Genomic DNA, 14,077 nt, shown 5'->3' on the forward strand with positions numbered 1-14,077 from the left:
ACATCTATAGATTCAGATTAAAGGCCTCAATGCAGAAAGACCCCAGATTTTTGTCAAATACTCCCAGAGCATGGTTCTTATGGTCTGGAAGTGAATTCTAATCTTTTCTCCAGACTCCTCCCATTTCTCTTTCTCAATGTCTTGAATGCTCTTTTCCTTTTCTCCTCATTCCATTCTCCCTCTCCGTCTCTCCTCACCCTCCCTTTTCCCCTTCCTTTCTTTTCCTGCCCTGCTCTCCCGTCTTGGATTACAAAGACAGCACTGTGCCTGGGAGAGTGCTGAAGGGGTGCAGGGAGAGATGAAAATGAGGCCAAATAAGTTTTAACAAACTCTGTCTCTTTTTGCAGCTGCTGTTTGGAAAGCAGGCTTCCTGCCATTCTCGAGCTGAACCTGCCAAATGCCTTATCCTGGGCTGAGCCCCAGGACCTCAGCCACAGACTACTGTCTATGGCATTTCCAAATGCAGTCCCTCAGCTGGGCTGCAGGCAATAAATATCTCTTTCTGTAATAGGGAAATAGGTCCATGAAATCTGCCCGTTCATCCTTAGAGCCTCCACTCAGCCACATCTTTATTTTCACCCAAATTGCATTATTGCTTTTTAAGATAGAATCTGGAGACATTTATCAAGTGCTTGTGTGCCAAAGTTCTGGGTATTAGAATATTCTCAAATTCTCCAAGGGAGAAATCAATAGAAAATTGTAGCCAGAGGACTGATTAGCAAGATAATATGGAAGATATTTTTCTTTCCTAGAGACTGTAGCCAGCTCAAATCACATCATTTAAAATTTCTTAGCCCCTTGCTATTAAAATGTAATTTGGGTCTTAAGGTTTGAAATGTTAGATTTATTTTCCTAACATTAAAGAATAGAACTGGGAGCATTACATAGTGCTAATTTAATGTGGCAGATAAACCAAATAATAATATCAATTGTTATTATTTACACATACATGTTTTGTGAGTCAGAAAATGCATGGAATTTCTCTTTATATCATCTCATTTAATGTCTGAAACAGCTTTGTAAAAAAAGATATTGTTAGCGGACTTTTACAAATAAAGAAAATGAAACTGAGTTAGGCCATAGATTTTTCTTCTTAATACTTTAAATGCTAAATTTACATGCTTAAAGTAGACATTCTCATACACTGTTGGTAGGAGTGTAAAGGTAGCATAAGTTTGCAATATATGTCAAAATTAATTACAAGCATAATATAACCTTTTTCAAAAAAAGAATATACAGCTATACTTTTGTGTGAGAGGGAATATATGTATACACGTGGTCAAAACTTATATCCATTTTTTATTTGGGCAAAAGTTATAGAAGGATATACATGGTTAACTCTAAGGAATGATACTGGAGGATTGTGGAGAGAAAGAGGCCTTTTGTTTATAACTTTATGACCATCTGAACTTTTTTTTAATATAATAGCTATTCTAACAGGTGTGAGGTGATATTTCCTATGGCTTTTTAAAAAATTTTGATTTATTATGTTTTGCCAAGATAATATATCACCTTTATATAATAACAAAATAGTTTAAAATGAAATGAAAATGAGCATAGTCCAGCAATTATATTTTTAGTAATTTATAATAAGGGAATTACTAGGCAATTATACAAAAATATGGAAAGAAAGGTATTTATTGCACTGTCATTAGAAGTACTTAAATAGTATCAGATGTTCAATTATATAAAGTATGATATGTTCATGCAATAGAATACCATAAAGTGATTTTTTAAAGATTTTATTCAGTTATTCATGAGAGACACACACAGAGAGAGAGGCAGAGACACAGGCAGAGGGAGAAGCAGGCTCCATGCAGGGAGCCCAATGTGGGACTCGATCCCGGGACTCCAAGATCATGCCTTGGGCCGAAGGCAGGAGCTAAACCACTGAGCCACTCAGGGATCCCATAAAATGATTTTTTTTTTTAAGTGAACAGATATGTGAATATCAACATCAAACTCTATCCAGCTAATGCCCACCAGGCACCCACCTGCAGTTGAACAAGTTGAAATTGTTCCTCATTTCAGGGAGGGAGAACCTCACCATGGGAAATGGTGAGGCACCTCAAAAGTTGTTAGAAATCACTTATGAGGGGACACCTGGGTGGCTTAGTGGTTAAGCATCTGCCTTTGGCTCCGGCCATGATCCCAGGGTCCTGAGATTAAGTCCCACATCAAGCTCCCCACAGGGAGTCTGCTTCTCCCTCTGCGTGTGTCTCTGCCTCTCTGTGTGTCTCTCATGAATAAATAATAAAATCTTTTTTTTTTTTTAAAGAAATGATTTATAGGGGAGTTGGCCTTGTGTCAGGTGGTTTTGGGGAGGGTTTAAGGAAGCAGGGCTTTGCTCTGGTTTGAATGCTATCAAGCAGTGGAACAATTCCATGAAGGTGTATCTTAATAAATCTTTTCTAGAAGGAAGACAGATAAGCAAGGTTAAATCTATAATTGATAAAGAAGCAGCAGTCACTGATATTAGTCAGGAAAAGGGAATGTCTGGTTATTTTTGTGGTGTCTTGGACAATGTTCATGTTTTTGTTTGTGTTTAAGCATGAGGACAGGTAGTCTTGTCTCTGTCCTGATCCATCATGGTCACAGAATGGTTTTGTCTGATGTTGATGTTCAATAAAATTGTTTATATTTCACAGAGAACATCAAGTTATAGTTGACAGTACTCAGCCAGCTGTCAAATGTCACAGGCTTCTTTTCTCTTTCTCAAAAGATTTATATAGTATATTCAGAAAAAAAAATTAAAAGCATGTTACAGGACAGTACTCTCATTTAAAAAATATCAGAAGTATGTTTAGACATAGAAAAAAGATTGGAGGAATCAACAGTGATTTCATTAAAGAAGGTTAGATTATGAAAGTTTTTTTGGTGGTTTTTTTTGTTTTTTTCTTACTTTCTGCATATCTTTTGTTTAAAATTTAAAAAAATAATGAGCATATATTATTTTTAATACCACAAAAAGGCAATTAAAATACTTCTAAATTGAAAATACTACTGGGATATCTATCCAAGTAGCATGTGTTTGTTTCTCTCCACCCAGAACTTACATGAGGAATGTATTCTTTTTTCCATGCTGGCTTTCTCCCATGAAAGAATTTAGAGATAAAGCCACATCTTTGATGTTAAACATATGGTGGCCACAAATTGAGTTGTACTTTGTCATTAGAGGAATAGGGAAGGAGAGGTAATTTGAGTTTCAATAAACAAGGCAGTCTAACCTTCTTCCGTCCCTACTTCCTTTTCCTTCAGGATAAAGAGCTATATACCTGTATGAGCTACTTTGAGCACATATAATGGGATGGTTCTAGCCCATGGTCTCAACTTAATTCTTGACAGCCCTTTAGTTCTGAAAATTATCCTGGTTTGGATCACAGTTTACATAGTCACCTGAGGAAAAGCTCTCTAGAGGAAAGATGAGTAATTCAACAAATGTGGAGGAGGTTCAGTTGGAAGGAAGAGAATAATTGGGCAGATAGTGTTATCTGTGCAGAAGCCTGTGGTGAGTGGGAGTAGGGCACATTTGAGGAACTGAAAGGCCACTGTGGCTGGAGCTCAAGAGAGCTAGGGAAAATGTGGTTAAAGATAAAGTTGGGAAGATTTGAGAGCTCAGTACATGGGGCTTGTCAACCTGGTTAAGGAATCTGGACTGTATCTTGAAAGCTATGGAAAGCCACTGACTTGTTTTAAGCAGGGTATGGCATGATTAGCCTAGTATTTAAAAAGGAATCCTTTATCAATAGCGAGAAGAGGGCTTAGTAGGGCTAAGAGTTGGTTCATGATGGCTGGTTAGAAGGTTGTTGCTAAAAGCCAAGGAAGAAGTGATACTGCCTTGCACTATTGTACTGGTAGTGGAGATGATGATAAAGAGACCAAATGGAGAGATATACAAGAATTAACATAGCATTCTTTTAAAAACTATAAACTGCATTTATTACTCTGAGACCTAGACAAACAATATACATACAAATGCAACCAGGGGCAAATAATGAGAATGGCTTATGGGAATCTCAACCTTGGATTCAGCAAAATTGACAGGTTGATTGCATTATCGTTTTATCCACCAAAACTGCCCCTCCTTTCTGCACCTATGTAAGACATCACTATTTCACTTTCTCCTACTGAGTGCTGACAGGGTAAAGAACCATTTCCAAATCAATATTCCAGGAAACCTCTAAGAATTATTCAGGATTATTATACATTAAAATATTTTTCTGCCATCTTCCTTATTTAGGAGAGAAATTATTGCATCGACGCTCTTGCTGATAAGCAAATCCCCTACTCCTTTATCTTTCTTCCTGAACTAGGCCATCTGAGCATCTGGATGACAGAGTTGGAAGATCTCTGTAGATACTGCATTATTTGGATGCAAGTGGGTCTACACTTATCTTATAAAATTAAAATGAGATCAACCAAGGGGGATAGTAAACATTCATTTTAGATTGAGGACATGTTTACCATTATAATGCACCTTCAGATTTGGCATGTGCCTTGCAGGGAAATCTGATGTTCTTAAATCTTTTTTTCTGCTTAAAAAGATATATTGACTAGGAGAAAAATGGAGTAGGTGAAGCACCCTACATTTAGAGCGTGCTTGTGACTGTCTTATATGCTAATAGGCAAAGTGGGTGGAATGGAATTACTCTTAAGTAAGTAAAAAATTTAACATTCAATTATCTTTAAAAATGGGCTTAATTTGGAGAGTTTCATATAACATATTGTTGGTCAAATCTCATTTAAAAAAAAAACAACAACCTTCCTTTGCTAATGCAAGGCAGAAGAGTTTTTGTGCACTAAATAAATAGACCAAGGTCTTACTGAGGAGGGTCAGAAGTCTAGGATTCTTATATTTTGGAGAAAGTGATTTAATTTTTCCAGGTTAGGGGATCCCTGGGTGGCTCAGCGGTTTAACGCCTGCCTTTGGCCCAGGGCGTGATCCTAGAGTCCTGGGATCGAGTCCCACGTCAGGCTCCCGGCATGGAGCCTGCTTGTCCCCCTTCCTATGTCTCTGCCTCTCTCTCTCTGTCCATCGTAAATAAATAAATTAATTAAAAAAATTATTTCCCAGGTTGGTTTGATTTTTTTTTTTTTTTGAGAAAATGGTAATAGTATCAGCCAGCCAGAGTCTTGACGATGACCCAGGAGGGGTACAGAGAATTTTGCAAATGCTCAACTCTGTTCCAAGAGGAAAAAAGCCCCTTCCCATCCACTGCACCCACTGAAAGGGACAACTATCTTAGGACTCTTGTTTCTTACAGAAATTGTTTCAGACATCTCCCTTTTTTTTCAGACTGTCTTTCCTTTGTTATTTTATTTCCTCTGATTGTACCACTGCAGGGGAAATACTTTGTGTAGCAGAGGGAGGAGAAGCAAGGACTCTGAAGTCACATAGACCTCCCAGCAAATTCATAAATGCTACTATTTATGAACAGTGTGATCTTGACTATTTCACTGAACCCCTTGAGTCTTTTTTTTTCATGTGAAAATGGGGATAGCAATAGTTTGAGCATTAAATGAAATTGTGCATGTGAAGTGGTAAGCACCAAATTGTATTAGCAGTTGTTATTATGGTTATGTTTATTAATATTATTTTTATAATCATTATTTTTAAACTAGGCTCCACACCCAGCATGGAGCCCCAGTGCAGGGCTTGAACTCATGACCCTGAGATCAAGACCTGAGCTGAGATCAAAAGTTGGACACAACCGACTGAGTGACCTAGGTGCTCTGCTGTTATTGTTTTAATCTCTAGGGGTTTGGTCCAGCCTGAGGGCCTCATGCACATGCCAACTTCCACAGTGTCAGTGGTCCCACTGGGTACTATGGCATTGGAGGTGACAGTGGAGGAGATGGTGGTGATTGGAAGGGAGTGAGGCTGGGAGAGAAAGGCATGGTAGGGGTAGGCTATGAGAACACCTGGAATCAGAAGGCAACCCCATAGTTGAAACTATGATTACTTCATCCCCCCCATCAGAAGGGTTTCTTATTCAAAGTGCAGTGTAAGTGCACTAAGATAAGAACTAATAATATGAAATTCTCTTGTAATGCCTAATCATGCTTGAAACATACTCTGACAAAGAGCTTTTGCCCTTGGCATTTAGAATAGTCAAAGGTTTTAATATTAAGAACAACCATTTTGAACAATAGTTCTTGAGCCATTTGAAAAGGAATGTTGCAAATAGCCTGTCTAGTCAGAATGCAAGAAGTGATTTCCCTTAACCATTGAGAATGTTAACTCACTGACCTGCCCATATAGCAGCTGGCATAGCACTTATCTCCACATGCCTGATTAGACAATTGTAGTTATTTTGTTTCTGTCAAATACACCTGTATCCTTAGTAAACACCCTGACTTATGTATATAGGGGCTCAAAATAGAACTAACTTAAAATTAGGATAGAACTATTTAGGATTCTAGATGTATATAGAAAAATTAATCATTTTAGGCCTATTATTGTCATAAAATAACCACTTTAAGGCCCTATTTGTCATGGTGTTGCATGGAGCTGTATTTAATAGGCACAACCCCTGATTTAAAAGAAGTTATTACGTTCTTGCCAGGACAGTTGGAATAGTTTTAGGAGCCAGAGAGCCAGCCTTTAAATCCTGGCTCTGCCATTTACTAGCTTTCTTATCTTGACAAAATCACTTTATCTTCTTGTGCCTCTCTGGCAATTATAAAGGTACTACCTCACAGGGATATTTTGAAGATTGAATGAGTTAATAAGTGTATATGGTTTGCCCCAGATGGAGCCAGAAAGGGGAAGGATGCACTGTCTATACAGAGTCATAGAGAGACTGTCTATAGAGAGTTTGGAAAGAATAATGAAACCAACTAAAAGTCTCGATACTTTTTATTTTCGTATGCCTATAGTTCTAAACAATATTAGTCCTGGAGCTGACTGTTCCTCCTACTTTCATCCTTGATTATACCACTGGGGAACAATATTAAGAGCACTGCTTGGCACAGAGAACTCGCAAAGCATTGTCACTTGCTATTATTTTTCCTTGAAGTTCCAGCTCTCATTACCTGCTCAGAATCCTTCACTGGCTCCCCATTGCCTAGAGAAATGTGGTTGAGATTCAGCCTGCCACTCAAGGCCCTCCTTATCTGATTCGGGCATATTGTTTTCCCAATTGTATATCCATTAGACACTTTGCTTTCACTCAGAGGAAAACCAACAGAATTGTTTTTCCCTAAAAGCCTCAAGGTATATGTACAGAGCATATTCTCTCTCCTCTTTTCAGACCAAAGACCTTTCTGTAAGACCTCACCCAAAGGATATCAATTCAATTTCTTCCACCAAAGTCATTGCTCTTGCTTAGAACTCTCTGAATGTTTCATGTCTTTTTTTAAAAAATGTTTTTCTGAGGGTTTTCTTTTCTTTCTTTCCACCTCGTTACATCAGTACTTTCTCCCACTGCACTCTAAATTCCCTGGAATAGAATATAAGTCAAATTGACCTTTCATTTCCCACAATGCCTTGTACAGCACTTTATTCCTTCTGAATATTAATAAAGACATATTGAATAAACTAAGTCTAGGAACTACTGTAGAGTGAAATCCAAAGCCAGTTTTTCTAAGGAGAAGAAACTCATGGTCATCACTCAACAGAAACACAGTACTTGGCAATTAGCCACACTATTTTTTTAGGCTCTTTCTGGAGATTTACAAATCTGCTAACATGAGATAACTCTATAATTTGATATATGAAAACTTGGTGAAAGATGGTCATTCAAGTTATAAATATTGAGTGCTCATTGTATGGATAGCAAGCATGGACTAGACATGGCCTGAAAGGTAGAAGACATTGTCCTTGCCCCTGGGCAGCTTACAATCTGGTTGGTGAGGAAAAAAAGGTTATGCTAGAAACTAGGTAACACTTATAAAGCAATGTGTAAACATGTGTATGTGGGTATATTTGCTGTATTTGGAGTTGCTGAGGAAATGTCTACATATTTGTGGAGTAAAGAAGTTACCTGAAAGGTTAGTGTCATTCAGCATCCTTTTGGAAGGAGGGTAGGGAGATCACATGCTGGCTATTGTTTGTCTACCCTTCTGGATCTACTTTTCACCCTTGTTCACCTTGCTCTGTGCCCTGGAGGCTGACCTTGATGGAAGGTGTAGACACTCTACCATCTTCTCAGCTTCCCTCCTGCTCAACCAATGAAAGTACTGGCAGGAGATTGAAAGGCTCAAAGAGCTGAGGAGGGTGAGGTTGGGATGCATATAGGTCCCTGGTTCTTGCCTTTCTCCAGAAGGTCCATATCCTGCCAGGCAGCTCACTCTCAATACATAGGTGTTAGCTACCCTTTCTCAGGTTCCTGCAACTGCTCCCTCTCCCTCACCCCCTTGAGGGCTAGAAGGGGAGAGTAACTCTTTGCTATTGTAGTCCCAGGATGCTTCACAATCCCTCAATGGTGAATTTACCCTAATTCTGCCTAGACCTTGTAAATTGTCCTCCTAGTTGACTCCTCAATTACCCAGTGTGAATGGGCTCTCTATTTCTAGCCAAAATCCTGACTAATACAAGTGAGGAGGCTAATGCAGCAGTTCGGTTCCAAAGCACCTATTGAATAAACCTTTATATGTGTGGTCTGTTCTAAGCATTGGAAACAAAATGACATTGAAACGAAGTCTCTGCCATTAAGGGACTTCTAATCTAGCAGGGGAGACAAAGGTACAGAATGATTTAAAATTATGAATTGTGTTAGAAGAATGTATTATAACAGGGTAACAGTGGGGGAGGCTTTGATGAAAGAGATGAATGAAGAAAGCTAAAACCAGCTGTCTGACATGTAATCACAAAAAATATGTTTAGAGTCTTTAGAACTGTAAAGATTAATAGCTGTTTATTTGGACCAATGCCTTTACTTTACAGAAGAGGGATTAGAGAGCCCGTTGAATTAAAATTACCTGTCCCCACTACTGAGTAGTGAAAAACTGGAGTAAGTCCCAAGTATTTGTACTGCTAGTCCCCTGTCTTTTCTCTCTTCTCTTCTAGACTGTAGAAAGTACCAGTTCTAACTTCCACCTATGTCCCCCCTGCCTCTGCTTGGCTGCTTCCCCCAAACCATTTTTCATTTTAAAGCACTTGAGTACTTGGAGCAAGGAGAGTGAACTTATTGATTTCAATATTCTCATTGTCACAGTCAGAGGGAAAGGTGAAGAGGGCTGAGACATATGGAGGTGAAGTGTGTGGTTAAGGACAGACCACCAATACTAATCCACCCGCCACCAGAAGCAATCTGAATGTCGGCAGGCTTTGAAGTGTTTCCAAGCCTCCTCCCTGTGCTTGTAAGCTTACTGGATGCTCGAGCAGACTGGGCACTAATAAATATCCTGTGTGGGGCTGATTCATCCTGTCTTCTATCAGCATCAGAGACAGACTGAAGTGCAGGGTAAAATTTTCCACTAGGTATTATAGGTGATAGGAAAAGAATCTTCTTTGTATAAAATGACTTTGAATGTTACAACTTAATTTGCTTGGGAGTGAAAGATGAGTGTTACTCATACAAGTAACTGAATGACTTGGGATTAAATCACATTGACTTCCATTTATGGAGTGATTGTTATATGGCACACACTGTACTGAGGGCATGTGTTAATTAATTTAATTCTGTGAAGTAGACATTACCTTGATTCTTATGATTATTAATATTACTATTATTTCCACTTTACAGATGAAGAAACAGAGGTACATAGAGGGGAAGTAACTGGACCAAGTTTACATATCTTGTAAATGATGGGGCAGAGCTGTAACCTGGGTACCTGATACCAAAGCCGATCTTGCCCATGATGTTAAGATGTTTATATATAAATAGTCATCCAGAAGTTAGTGTGATTTGTATTTGCTTTTCTTTGGTTTCCTCTTATTTTCTGGGGTTTCTCCATTTCCAGACAAGAAGATAAGGGAGTTAGGGGTAGATGTATAACTTCTGGGAGCAGGACCTTCAGCCTAACACCTCATGAGCTTTTAAGCATCAAATCTTACCTGAGTGAGTATCACAAATCTGACTCAAGAAAGGAGTACCATGAATGGTGTGTGACTCAATATGGAGTCTACAGGGATGCCAGAGAATTGAGGTAACAATGTCTAGTTCTTTAATGAACTCTATGGCACAGTGGAACTTTCCTTTATGCTCAGGTGACCAACTGTCCTGACACTGCAATAGAATGGGACATGGGACTTTTTATGCTAAAATTGGGAAAGGTATCAAGATGGTTCCAGACTTATAATGGTTCAACTTACAATTTTAAGACTTTACCATGGTGCAAAAGTGATATGGAGTCAGTAGAAACCATATTTCGAATTTGATCTTCTCCTTGGCTAGTGATATGTGGTATGATACTCTTCTATGATGATGAGTGGCTATGGTGAGCCACAGCTCCCTGTCAGCTACGTGATCATGAAGGTAGATGACTGTTATCTGTATAACCATTCTGTACCTATCTAACCCGTCTAGATTTCATTTTCAGTACAGTATTCACTAAATTACATGAAATATTAAATTCTCATTATAAAGTATGCTTTATTTTAGTTGATTTTGCATCGCTGTAGGCTGATGGAAGTGTTCTAACCATGTTTTAAGGTAGCCTAGACTAAGCTGTGGTGCTCGGTAGGTTACGTGTATTAAATGCATTTTCAACTTATGATATTTTCAATTTATGATGGGTTTATCAGGACATAACCCCTCATAAGTTGAGGAAGATTTGTAGAGGGATGAATTGAACACCCTACTTTGCATATTTTTGGGCTCAGTTGAAGATTACTTCTTTCCCAGACCGTGAAACCAACTTTACCTAAATCAGTGTTTCTTAACACATAGTGTACTGACAACCTGCATCTGAGCCACATGGCACCCTTGTTAAAAATGCTAATTCCCTACGTCACTCCAAACCTATGGAAGTGTGCTATGTGAGCAGAGAAAGGTTAGAACTCAGGGAACCTGCTCATTTAAAGCAAGCCTGCCAAATAATTATTATGGCTACAAATGTTCCCAAAGTACTGACTTAGTCTATGTGGAAATGAATAAATAACAATTTTATAGGTTAGGGGCTCTGGATGTATCATTCTCACTGCTATTCTTTTTTTTTTTTTTTTTTTTTAGTTTTTATTTAAATTCCAGTTAGTTAACATACAGTGTAATAGTAGTTCTGGGTGCGCAATTTAGTGATTCAATACTTAACAAAGAACACCTGGTGCTCATCACAACAAGTGCACCCCATGAGGTATTTAACGCATCCCCCAATCCACCTCCTCTCGCTGCTACTCTTGTTCTGATTTGGGGCCTCAGTTCTAGTCAGTAGGATCTTGCTCTGTTTTTCCATCTCTATTTGGACGACAACTTCAAGAACTGTGTATCTAGTCCTCTCCATCATAGGGGCTGCCTTGAAACCTGATTCAGCTCCCATTTCCTATAAGACCAATGGCTCACCCTGCCCTCCTGTTCTCCTGGAACTTAATTTCTCTCCTGAAGTTCCATTACCTGCAGAACTCCAGGCAATCAATGCCACTCCAGCTTTCCAATGTCACATTCATTTCTTTTAATCAAAGCCAAGATTGAGAAGTAAAGCAATTATTTCCTTAGTTCTCACAAGAAATTGTCTGTTGTATGGTTAATAGCTTGAAACATTTACATTGGCTTCAAAAACTGACTGCTCTGGAACCTGTACCTACCTATGCAAAAACACATATATGTTTATTTTAACAGTGAATTTGATCACAGTTAATGCATAAGTAGGATTCAGGGCATCCAAGTATTTTCAATCAACTAGCAGCCTTCTAGTTCTAGCAGCCCTTACATTTGCCCAGAGAACACTTATTCAAGCATCTGTTGTCCTCTGAAGTCTTCCCTGACTTACCAGGTAGAACTGATTTTTTCCTCTTCTGGGTCCTGCTCTACAATGACAGACTTCTACAACATCATCTATAGTAGGGGCTGTTGACAGTGTATCCTTTGTCCTTTTGTCTACTTCAACGTCTATTTGCAGCTGAGGGGGGAAGTTACCCTCACACATCAGTGGCTTCCTACCTCAAGAGCCTGCATATCTCTGCTTATCTTTTTAAGGGTACTTTCTAGCTGATAGTCCAGAAGGAAGAGGATGTGATTAGACCAGTGACGAAGAGCATGATGGAAGACTTGGTTTACCCACCCTTACCAGATCAGTTCTGAGGTATGCTGTTCATGGTTCCTGACTAGGTCCTGTGGAGTTGAGCCCCAGTTGCTCACATGATAATCTGCTCTTTTGTGATTCTAGGATCATCTTCCAAATAAATTACATGTTACCCATGACTTTGTAATAGGGTCTGCTTTTGGAGAAATCCAAATTAAGCCACCAAATTTTACATATGATTAGATGTAAATATTTAGATGTCTGTCTTCTCCTCTCAAACTAAAAGCTTCTTTACAGAAGGGATTATGTCTTCACGTCTTTGTATTCTAAGATATAGCCTGACATCCAGTAAGCACTCAGTCAAAATTTATGTATGAAACAATGAGTTTATCTACATTTTGGTGACATAATAATGTTTCTGAGGTACTATAAAACTTAAAGTATGTCCAAAAGCAGCCATTGTAGTCCTATAGGAATTTTAATGTAGTATCATTCTTTAAAAAAAATGTACTGGGATTCTGCAGATATATTAATATTACTCTCTTAGTGGATTAACCACAATATCCAATTCCTGTTATTAAAGCAGATAAGAAAAAAAAAGAGAAAAAAAATAAAGCAGATAAGATAGAATATATTATACATTTCTAATTCTTTATTTTCTCCCGTCTAAACCATGATAAAATCTGCATCTCCATGGCATTTAATAAATATGAAGCCTATATTGAAAGCAAGTCTTTTATCTGTAAATGATGATAGTAAGGATGAGTGATATGGAACAACTGCTAATAAGTTAAAGACTTTCTTTTTAATGTCTTACTTAAATATGTTTTTTAAAAATGTATTAGACTCTGAGAAAAATTCAAATTAGTTTATCCTCAAGGGACTAGAGTCTTTAAATATCTTCAAGTGGAGGAAAAACTCACTCTGGCTATTGTGTCATTTAGTTAATATTTTCAGAACGCTGGAAATTCTTGAGCAATATTATTAAACCAATAATTTATTCTAATTTTCATCTGGAATCAGTAAGACATTTATCATCAGTGAGCTCTTCCTCCATCATTTAATTTTTTTCATCAAAGTTATGCACATTGAGTTGCTTCAGCAGTGAAAACACACAAAGCCTGCAGAATTATGACAATGTCACTTTGCTTCTAGTAAAAGTACTAGAAAGGACTGAAAGGAAACAATATGAACTATAATAAAGAAAGATGCACTGATTGACCAGGAACAAATTCTGATGAATAACTGTGGATAAAAATGTGATAATTTCCTATTTATCAGCCTTGCTTTACACCAAAGTAAGTGATATTAATTCATAAGAACAACGAAAAGACTGAGTGAATGAGAGTTTTTAAATAATTTATATCAGGAACATTGCTGTCATGAGATATTATTTTTAATAACTCAGTCTAACAATCACATATTATTGGACTTTTGGGTACCCCATTTTTAATTAAAATATATAATGAGTCAAATATGGAAAAACTTGATAGCCTTACTATAGCTCAGGATCTAATCATAAAAGACTTTTTAGGAAGAATATAAATGTTGACATGGGACTTTTCACTCAACAATAAAAAATAGCAAGAAGCCTATTATTTTTATATAAGATCCCAAAAAGGCTAGAATTACAATTACATAATCAGATTTTTAAAAATTAGCTATTAAAGAATGTTATGGTAGATATTTATTGTAGCAATTTGATAACCTTAACATTGCTTCTTCCTATATTGTAAGCTTTTCAAAAGTAAAACTTTTACAATTCCCTTGGTGAATGTGCATAGTAGAATTTCAATTATTTGTTGAACAGATATTTTCCCTTTAAATATTAAAAAAATATATCTTAAAAGGAACTGTTGAAATCCTTGTGAAAGGACAAAAAAATAGAAGTAGGACATTGTGATTTATTTTAAAAATTCTAACAAAGCATCTTATAAAACAAACATATGTCATA

At 37.6% G+C, this 14,077-nt stretch overlaps 2 long non-coding RNA genes across 29 annotated transcripts in view; one reads left to right on the forward strand and one right to left on the reverse strand.

The window, feature by feature from the left end:
• Nucleotides 1–14,077, forward strand: part of LOC140609928 (uncharacterized) — a 618,500-nt gene that overhangs the window by 502,228 nt on the left and 102,195 nt on the right. For 23 of the 27 annotated variants that reach the window (XR_012011676.1, XR_012011678.1, XR_012011681.1 and 20 more), the window contains one exon: nt 12,078–12,183. The exons of the other annotated variants lie outside the window; for them this stretch is intronic. This is a non-coding gene — a long non-coding RNA (uncharacterized lncRNA). The remainder of the gene's footprint in view (nt 1–12,077; nt 12,184–14,077) is intronic. 27 annotated transcript variants of the gene reach the window in all.
• The window catches only part of LOC140609931 (uncharacterized), a 95,266-nt gene that overhangs the window by 79,356 nt on the left and 1,833 nt on the right, over nt 1–14,077 (reverse strand). The gene's annotated exons all lie outside the window — the stretch shown is intronic.

Source organism: Canis lupus, chromosome 19 (genome assembly GCF_048164855.1).
Source record: "Canis lupus baileyi chromosome 19, mCanLup2.hap1, whole genome shotgun sequence".
In the NCBI taxonomy this organism is placed as follows: domain Eukaryota; kingdom Metazoa; phylum Chordata; class Mammalia; order Carnivora; family Canidae; genus Canis; species Canis lupus.